Raw genomic sequence first — 9,000 nt, 5'->3', positions numbered from 1 at the left:
GGTAGCAGGGCACATGCAAGAGGTGCTACAAGTTCAAATACAAAAACATGGGGGGAGAAGATGAAAGACTAGAGTCGAGTAGACGAGGAAAAGGAGGCAAAAGTACGACAGGTTACATGAGGAGCAGCCTAAAGAGGATCTCATCTAAAGAGGCCCATAGGGCATTAAAATAGAGGGTAGGGCTGATTTGGGGCAAGTGCAAGGGGAAGGGGCCTTGGGGAAGGTCAAGCATGGGCTACGCGAGCGGGAGATGGGGGTGGTTTCTTGTGTAAGATGACTCTCCTTATGAATGCCTATGTGCCACCTCAATATGGCATTGGCCTATTGGTGCAAATCAAATTTCCCCCTGTGTTGTGAAGACTCACCCTTTGGTCGCCATGTGGCACCCTTGAAGGAGGCAGACCTATGCCACATGGATGGCCTCTCCATGCAAGGAAAGGTGTGCCATTGATTGCCATGTGGCACCCTTATCTTTGAAAATATAGAGATGTTATCAGATAGTGTGGGCCAAGCAACTCCAAGTAGGCTTCACTCCCTTGGAAGTGGAGGAAGCTAGCTGGATTTTCTAGGAGAAGTAACGCTTCACACAAGGGCTTCCAAAGGGTGACTTTTATATCATGATTGTCCTATATGTGTTATTTTTTTATATATACATATATGTTTATATGTTTATGTACAAGTGTACAAAACTAGAGACATATATATATGTATGTATATATTTACACACACATAAATAGATACATATATACATCCATACATCCATACATAGATACAGACATACATACGTACATGCATATATTTTCAATTTTATATCTCTATGCATGGATTTCTATGTTTATGTGTGTGTGCAAACGCTAGCAAACTACACATGCATGTACATATACATGTATACACACACATAAGCACATAATGCATGTACATGTAGATAGAGACATACGCACTCCAAGATGCCCAAAGAATCAATGCATATGTGTGTGTAGAAACACCGTGACATGTTTTTGCACACATAGGCAAACACACATATACGTGTGTAGATAAATCCTCTTCTTCATTGACGCTGTCATGTCTATTGTGCACTTCACTGGGATAGCTGGTTAAAGTGAAGTTGCTGAACAAACAATAGAAATTGATTTTCAAGATGGAATTTGATGGATATGTCTATATTAAAGTGTGAGATCTGAGCACTTTGTGAAACCTGCAGCAAACATCCATGAAAGCTTTTTTGTTCTTTTTATTGCGTTTGATTGGAGTGAAGCTAGAGCATATGTGAGTCATTGAAGTCAGCCAGAATAGTAACAACAGCATTCTTCACGGCAAACCTCCTTATGTTTTACAATCTGAAGTGTTAATAATGATCATAGCAAGTGTTTCAAGAGATTCATACATTTCGCTTATGTTTGTCCATATACTTCCATCCTCAAGCTCACTTTTTCCACCAAAAAATAGCTTTTCCACGAATATCTTCCATGACTACTATTCTATTTGTGACAATACTACGCCCGCCACAAACAAAGGGATGCCATGTATTTGACAAACGAGCAAAGGGACTATGCAGACGAAAAGATAGATAAAGGGGATCTATGAAGGACTTTCCATCCCACTATGACCTATTGTTTTTCATTGCCATTCCAATTTCTTCTTTGAATCATTTGATTGTTTCTTTTCCACAAAAGTGTGTTACATTTGAAATTGTTAAGCTACGCCTGTCCTGCAATATCTTAACAAGGAGCGTTAAGTTAGCTCTTAGTTTGACTCATCCCCAGAGCTTGCTATGCATGTCCAAAGTAAGCCACTAATTACGGCATGGCCGCGCGCATTGGAAGGTTCAGGCTTGTGGACGAGTTCTAGAAGGATATAATGTTGGATTGATTGAAGTGTGCTACAACATATTAAGATTTTGAGAAAGAGTTTGTGGACGAGCTGAGGCTACAATATGCTGGTTGGAAGCCTGGAAGGCCCATTGTGTGACCACTTTGATGGATTGCATGACTTTGGTGGCTGTCTAAGCTAGCATCTTACTCTCCCCGTTGTGTAAGAAAATCTAACATTGCTTTGAAGCTTTGAGACACCTGTTGCATGCACAATGCATTACTGACAAAGTTTTCTACAATCTCAAACAAAAATCATAAAGATTTGTCCTCAATACGTTCAGGTGTATGTGCATCAATCTCCCATGCGGTGGTGAATCTTACAAGGGTATGTTGGTGAAAAATTGTGAGCTACTACTTGGTTGGACATGACATCCTTGGAAATGAACTTTGCTATTTTGTTCATTTGATTCAATGTAGCTGTGGTTCTAGAATCCTTGACTCTCACTGTGCCAATTTATGAAGTTTTGAAACTATGTTCAAGTAAGTAGAGCCAATCAAAGCAAATGTGTGGTGTTGCAATACAACTTGGTGCTTGTGAGCCCAAAGGATCCTCACTACGTCTTCCTTGCTAGCTCCTTGCTAGTTTGGGCCCGTTGATGCATTTCATGTTATAGAACGCTTCAAGTCATCCATTTTAATGCAGACTCTGCTTTTTTTTTTTAATATACTTCGTAACTTTTTTTACAACATTCAAATTTTGCTTTTTGGAGTAAATGCAACAAGCTCCTTATTTAGTAATTTGTGTTGGACACAAGGTATTTTCATATGCTTCTTTGCCGACCTAGATGTCCTGTGCTTGTTTTGGTGTCTTGTTGATGTTATTGTCGTACGTCGCTTTTCCAATAGGAGTCCGCCTGTCAGCTGTTTTTTTATTGTTGTTGCGTTTGTTGGGGTCTTCCTTTGTGAGTTGCGGCTTGAAGGCTTGAGCCTTGTTGGATTCAAACGATTGCTCCTACAGTTGCTGCTTAATGACAACTATATGGAACCTAGTCCAAGTTCGCTTTGGCAGAGTATTGTTTTTCAATACGGATATGCACATATGCTAAAGTAGCGCTGTGAAATCCTCCTCTACTAGTGTATTCACTAGGATAGAATTTCCTATGTTTTTGACAATTGCTAGTTGTGAATTTTTTGTCAAAACCTCAAAAAGACACTTTTATGTCTTGTTATGCTATCAAACTAGTGATATATTGAGGCAAGACATGCTGGGCTCTGTCAACATCTGCAAAGACATTTATTATGCTACCATGTAGTCCATATTGCCAAAGAGTGCCAACTCTCTTATTTGTGTGAATGGTATCCTTATTGAGATGAGATGCTCCTAGACTTTGTTCAACAATGATACATATTTACTTGGATTTGCCATTTGCATATTGTTGGAGCAAATAGGAGGTTCTTTATTTAACTTTGTGTTTTTATAGCATATAGATCATATGGTCACATGTGTGCTCACAAAGAAGTAGACATGGGTGCACACTTTTGCAAGTGCACGTGCATGGCTCATGAACACAAATGATGCAAGAGAGAGAGAGAGATATATAGATATAGCCATGGATGCACTACCAAAAAATGGTTTTCCCAACTAAAGGCAATGTCAAGGCTTAATGGATATCTAAATATATACACATATAGAAGTACACACACATGCGTGCGCACGTGCATGCACGCACACACATTATTTAATGTGTCATTTCTCTAATCTTGATATTGTTTAATATGCCAGTTTGGGTATATGGCTGCCATTTGTAGATAGATAGTTCATATATCTCTGCATGTGTTATTTTTTATATATCATATATGTATGTATATATTTACACACACATACATGGATACATATTTACATACATACATCCATACATACATACGTATGTACATACATGCATATATTTTCAATTTTATATCTCTATGCATGGATGTCCATGTTTATGTGTGTGAGAACGCTAGCAAAGCTGCACATGCATGTACATATACATGTATACACACACATAAGCACAGAATGCATGTACATGTAGATAGAGACATATGCACTCAAAGATGCCCAAAGAATCAATGCATATGTGTATGTGTGTAGACACACCATGACATGTTTTTGCACACATAGGCAAACACACATATACATGTGTAGATAAATAGGCGTACACATGTATATGTGCATGAACATACATATACTTGGGATGTGTGCACATATGTGATACAAAAATGCATATGTGTGACTATACCGTACACATGCATATAGCAAGTGGTTTTCATGTGTGTGTGTGTGTGTGTGTGTGTGTAGAGAGAGAGAGATGGATGTGTGCAATGCATTTTTTATAACTAAAATAAATGCTTCTAAGATCCAATGTGAAAATACAGAGATTTGTTAAGAAAACCTAAATTTGATTCCTAGGATCCCAACCTTGAGACCCGATGGAGTGGGTCTCTAACCCATCGAAGACGGGTCATGCTACTTGTGCCACTAGTTTGGTCCTTCTACTTTTAAATTTAAGAAGCATCACTTGGCCTCTAAGAAGTTATGTAGGGAGATAAGGTAGTTATGGTATGCTCATTTGCCGGATGGGGCAGACCTTGACAAAAGTCGGATGTTGCCATACAATGAGTGCACTGCAGAGCTACAGAGGTTGCCGTCCAGTTCAAATTTGACAAAAGGCATGAAGAGGAGACTTTAGTATTGGCAAGGAAATGCATTAGGGCGGCGCTGCATCAGTCACCCATCGACTGCATTCTATCAACCTTAATGGTTGAAATGGAATCTTTCATGCAAGCAAGAGAGCTCAAAGAGGCAGAGGGGGACAGGGTTAGATGCAGGTAGAGATGGCTTTCTTTGGGGGATCTCTAATCGAAAGTCTTGTTTCAATCTGTAAGATGAGAGGGATCTAATTGACAGGGTTTGGATCATGAAGGGAACCTGGTCAAGGAATTCAGGCATGTGGTAGATGTGTTTCGTACTAAGTTAATCTTGATATTAGGAGAAGAGGCAGTGCAGGATGATCAAAGCATAGAGGATTAGAAGAGCTACTTGGTAGAATGACCCCCCAAGGTCTCAAAGTAGTAGTAAATTGCTTGCAAGTTGCAAGACCATTTACCACCAAGGAGGTAAGGGATGCCCTATGAACAATGGATAATGACAGGGCTCTAGGCCCGGATGGACTAACAGCTAAGTTCTTCAAGGAGTACTGGGATCGCATGGGGCAAGGAGGTAAGGGATGCCCTATGAACAATGGATAATGACAGGGCTCTAGGCCCGGATGGACTAACAGCTAAGTTCTTCAAGGAGTACTGGGATCGCATGGGGCAAGCCCTAAGGGATATGGCCAATGCAGCTATTGACAGGGGATCCCTCTCGGCAAATGCCTGGTGAAGCTATTCCAAGCAAAAAGGCAATCGCATATCTAGGTGGGGGACTGGCACTCAATCAACATGCTAAATGCAGCATACAAGATCATAGCTAAAGCTCTCCCATTAAGGATCAGAGAGGTCTGCACAAAGATAGTGGATCTAGAATAGAGCGAGTTTATCTAGACATCATTGACAATATCCTGAATGTCTCCATGGCTCTCGATCATGCCTTCGGGGTAGAAAGTTATTCTCTTTGGGTTCGACTTGGATAAATCCTACAATAGAGTCAGATGGGACTATATCCTTTGTGTGCTAGATAAATTAGGCTTCAGGTCGGGGTTTATCCATATGGTGGCGACTCTTTTTGGCAACACATCGACCATCCTATGCCTCGACGGAGGTTCATGGGAACATATGATCCCAAGAGACCAATCCAATAAGGGTACCCCCTAGCTCACTATTGTTTGAAATGTGCACGGTGCCCCTTATCCACCACATCAAGTGCGACATCATGACTGGTCTTGTTAAAAGAGTCTCCCTTCCATCTAGGGGGAAACTTTGTTCCTAGCTATTCATCGATTTCTTTCTTTGTAGAAGAAAAGGAGAGTGTAGCCTGAATCTCCATTCCATTCTTCCTAAGCTTTGTAGGGCCTCAAGTTCCCAATGTATTTGGTCAAAGACATTTGCACTAGGGAGCGGATACGCCCCCCTTGAAGGATCTACAATTGTAGTTCATGCAAAGGAGTGAATTAATTCGCCCTCTGGGAGCTAACCTTGGCCTCGCTTTCATAGGCCGTTAGTACTTCAATTGGTTTCGTGATAAGATCAAAGAAAAATGGAAGGTGTGGCATGGCTTGCATGTAGGCCCTACAATGTCAAAGTGCTCATCATCCAACACATTCCCCTAGAGACCATGACCTGTGTATCCATGGTATGGAATTTCTCAAAGAAAGATTGTTGTGGTCTTTTATGTGGGTTGACTATGTGGGGAGGAAGAGGATGCGGTCTTTTCTGTGGGTTGACTGTGTGGGGAAGAAGAGGATGCACCACTTTCCATGATATCCTCTCAAAGTTCCTAAGTCTCAAGGTGAAGGCCGTGCAATAGAGCCCTGATTTGCAAATAGCTCCCACACCTTTTCCATGGAGGCTCACCTTGGATAGAAATCACTAAAGCTTTCATTGTTGAGAGAGGAAAGGGTAGGAAGGTAGGCACTTAGGCTGGCCTTTCTTGGTATGACTGACTAATCTCTAGTTTTCCCCTGTGGAATCCGAGTAGTGGGCTCTAAACTTGTCTCAGGTTTGGTGGAGGCTTTGAAGGAGGATATCAGTCTCCTCATGTGGAAAATAAAGAAAGGGCTGAAGAGGGATTCAAGCCTTCTCGAGAGAATTTGGCAGAGCAAGGCCTTCCGAGATGAGCCCTTTGGATTTCATGATGTCGCCAGGGCTCGTAGCCTCTTCCAAAAAGGGGTGAGATCATGGGTACAGTGCAGCTAACTAACTCTTCATCGAGTAGTTAGGCAACCAGTTGCCCCTCAATGCAAGTGAAAGGGATCTTCTTCAAGCTATTCTTGAGTGAATCCTTAGTCTCTGGCCTACAATCACTGTCACCTCCCCATCGTGGACAGAAGATCAATGGGTGCTAGGTGAGACCCGACTCCTTGAGAATAGTCTAGGCCTAGTCGCAACAAAGGCTGAGGGCCATCTGGAAGAACTATGTCACATGAAAGGCCCAATTTCTTCTCTAGAAAGTGATGCATCAGTGGCTCCCTCTACTAAAGTTAAGTTCGTGAAACACTTGTCGGGTGTCCCCTGTGTGCTATGTGTGCAAAAGGTCAGTAGAAATGTGAGCCACCTGATGTAGTTCTCACCTGTGAAGTTTGGCATAAAGTAGAGAATGCAATCAGAGACTATGGCATCATGGCAAGATTTTACAATGGCCCGAGATGGAGGATGGTTCTCTTGGGAGAGGACGCTCACTTGCCATCATCGTTAGTATCATAATGTCCCTTTCTTTGGGCTGTGATCATGATCGCCATGTGGGATTTCACAATAACTTTATTTTCAATGTGGCCGAGGGTGTGGGATACAGGGTGACTACAATTATTAAGCAGGTGAAGGGGGGGCCTAAGGGATCTGGGGTGGGTTCTAACTCAGAAAGACCCTATGGTGGTCAGTAGGAACCTCTTATTGTTTGGGGCCCCCATCTTATGGTATAGACTTCTTTTTTTGCTGTATGCAGCATAGGCTAAGGGTGTGGCCCCTTTTGTTGTCAGCCAATTTTTATACTTGGTCTTTGTTGGGCCTGACCAACCCTTTAATATAACATAATCTATTTACAAAAAAAAAATCGTAAACAAATTTGTTGCAAATAAAGCGCTACTTACTGACCCTTTGTCCTTGTGGTGAACAAAGCTTGCATAATGCCACACATAAATGTCTGTAGCTTTTAGATGTGCATGAATGAGCCATCCTCAATAAATTTATTTGTGAATAAATTACATTTGATTGCTCACTTGTAGCTACCTACCCTTTGGCCTCATGTCCGCTAATAAAAGCATCCAATGCAATGAGGGTAGGAGCACATTGCACCTCCACATCTCTTTAAGGCATGTATGGAGCCATGTGTCATCCTCCATGAACTATGCAATATTATAGTAGCATGCTATATAGATTGCATATTGCTAGTGTTCAATGTGAACCAGCATAGCAGGCTGCATGATGCCACATGTCTTTTTGGAACCTAGTGCAAATTTTTAAATATTTTTTTTAAAAAGATAAACACTGGTAATTTTATTAGGAGGATTAGTACTTAGATATGGTAGGTCATCTTAGAGGGGATTGGAGCTTCACTGTGATAGCTGTCATCACAATGATAGGTCTCATCTGGTGAAACTCCCATCTTGTTTCGACTGGGATGTCGAAACTAGTGCAATGTCGGTAGCAATAAGTTGAGCCTATATAGATCACATGTTAGAACCCTGCCCTTGGCTTCAAGCAACACATTGTTGATTTTGGGATGCTTTCAAATTTGGGACCATCATCGATGATGAATAATCATTCCACTTAAAAATCCATTAGCACATCAGTTGTTACATGCCATCATGAGCCCACTGCCGTATCGTAGTCCCTCCCATGAATGCTCATCAACTTAGGTGCCAAAATAATTCTAGAAATCATTGGTTACAATCAATCATGCTTTGGTCAGAATCTTCAATTCATTATGGATCCATATCATAGACTAGAATTCAAGATGGACAATTCAATTCTTAAAGAAAGAATGAGGGCATTTATGAAATGTAATGGGTCCATAGGATATAACTCTTCTTTCATGCAAGGTTTGCTAAGCGAGTTACCAATGTCACCTTCTTGGTTCTCTCTCTCTCTCTCTCTCTCTCTCTCTCTCTTTTTGGGGTCCCTTGTCTTTCTTATGCCGTTACAATCAATTCCTCTCTCACCCCTCTTGCCTTTTTTGAGTTGGGATGCCCATATTTTTCAGCTTAATATCATATGCTCTTTCCATTTGGTTTTATCTACGTAATACTCTGTTTGTCTCCTATATTGTTGTCGCTTTAGACAGAGCTCCGAACATGGGCGTATCCTCAGCTTTACGAGTCCTTGGCGGATCTCCTGTGCTTTGTTTGACTTCGGTGGGGAGACGAGACGAAGCTCTGTGTGGAGACGAGGCGTGAACATGTCAAAAGCATGGTCTCGAAGGGAAAGGACGTAGTTGACCGTCACCTCCAGACCTTTCAACTCATTGCCTACCACCCCACAATAGACGAAGTTCTGC

Source organism: Dipteris shenzhenensis, chromosome 6 (assembly GCF_047967505.1).
Source record: "Dipteris shenzhenensis isolate YYH24624 ecotype China chromosome 6, Dip_SZ_1.0, whole genome shotgun sequence".
Classification (NCBI taxonomy): domain Eukaryota; kingdom Viridiplantae; phylum Streptophyta; class Polypodiopsida; order Gleicheniales; family Dipteridaceae; genus Dipteris; species Dipteris shenzhenensis.
This window is presented reverse-complemented; position numbering follows the sequence as displayed.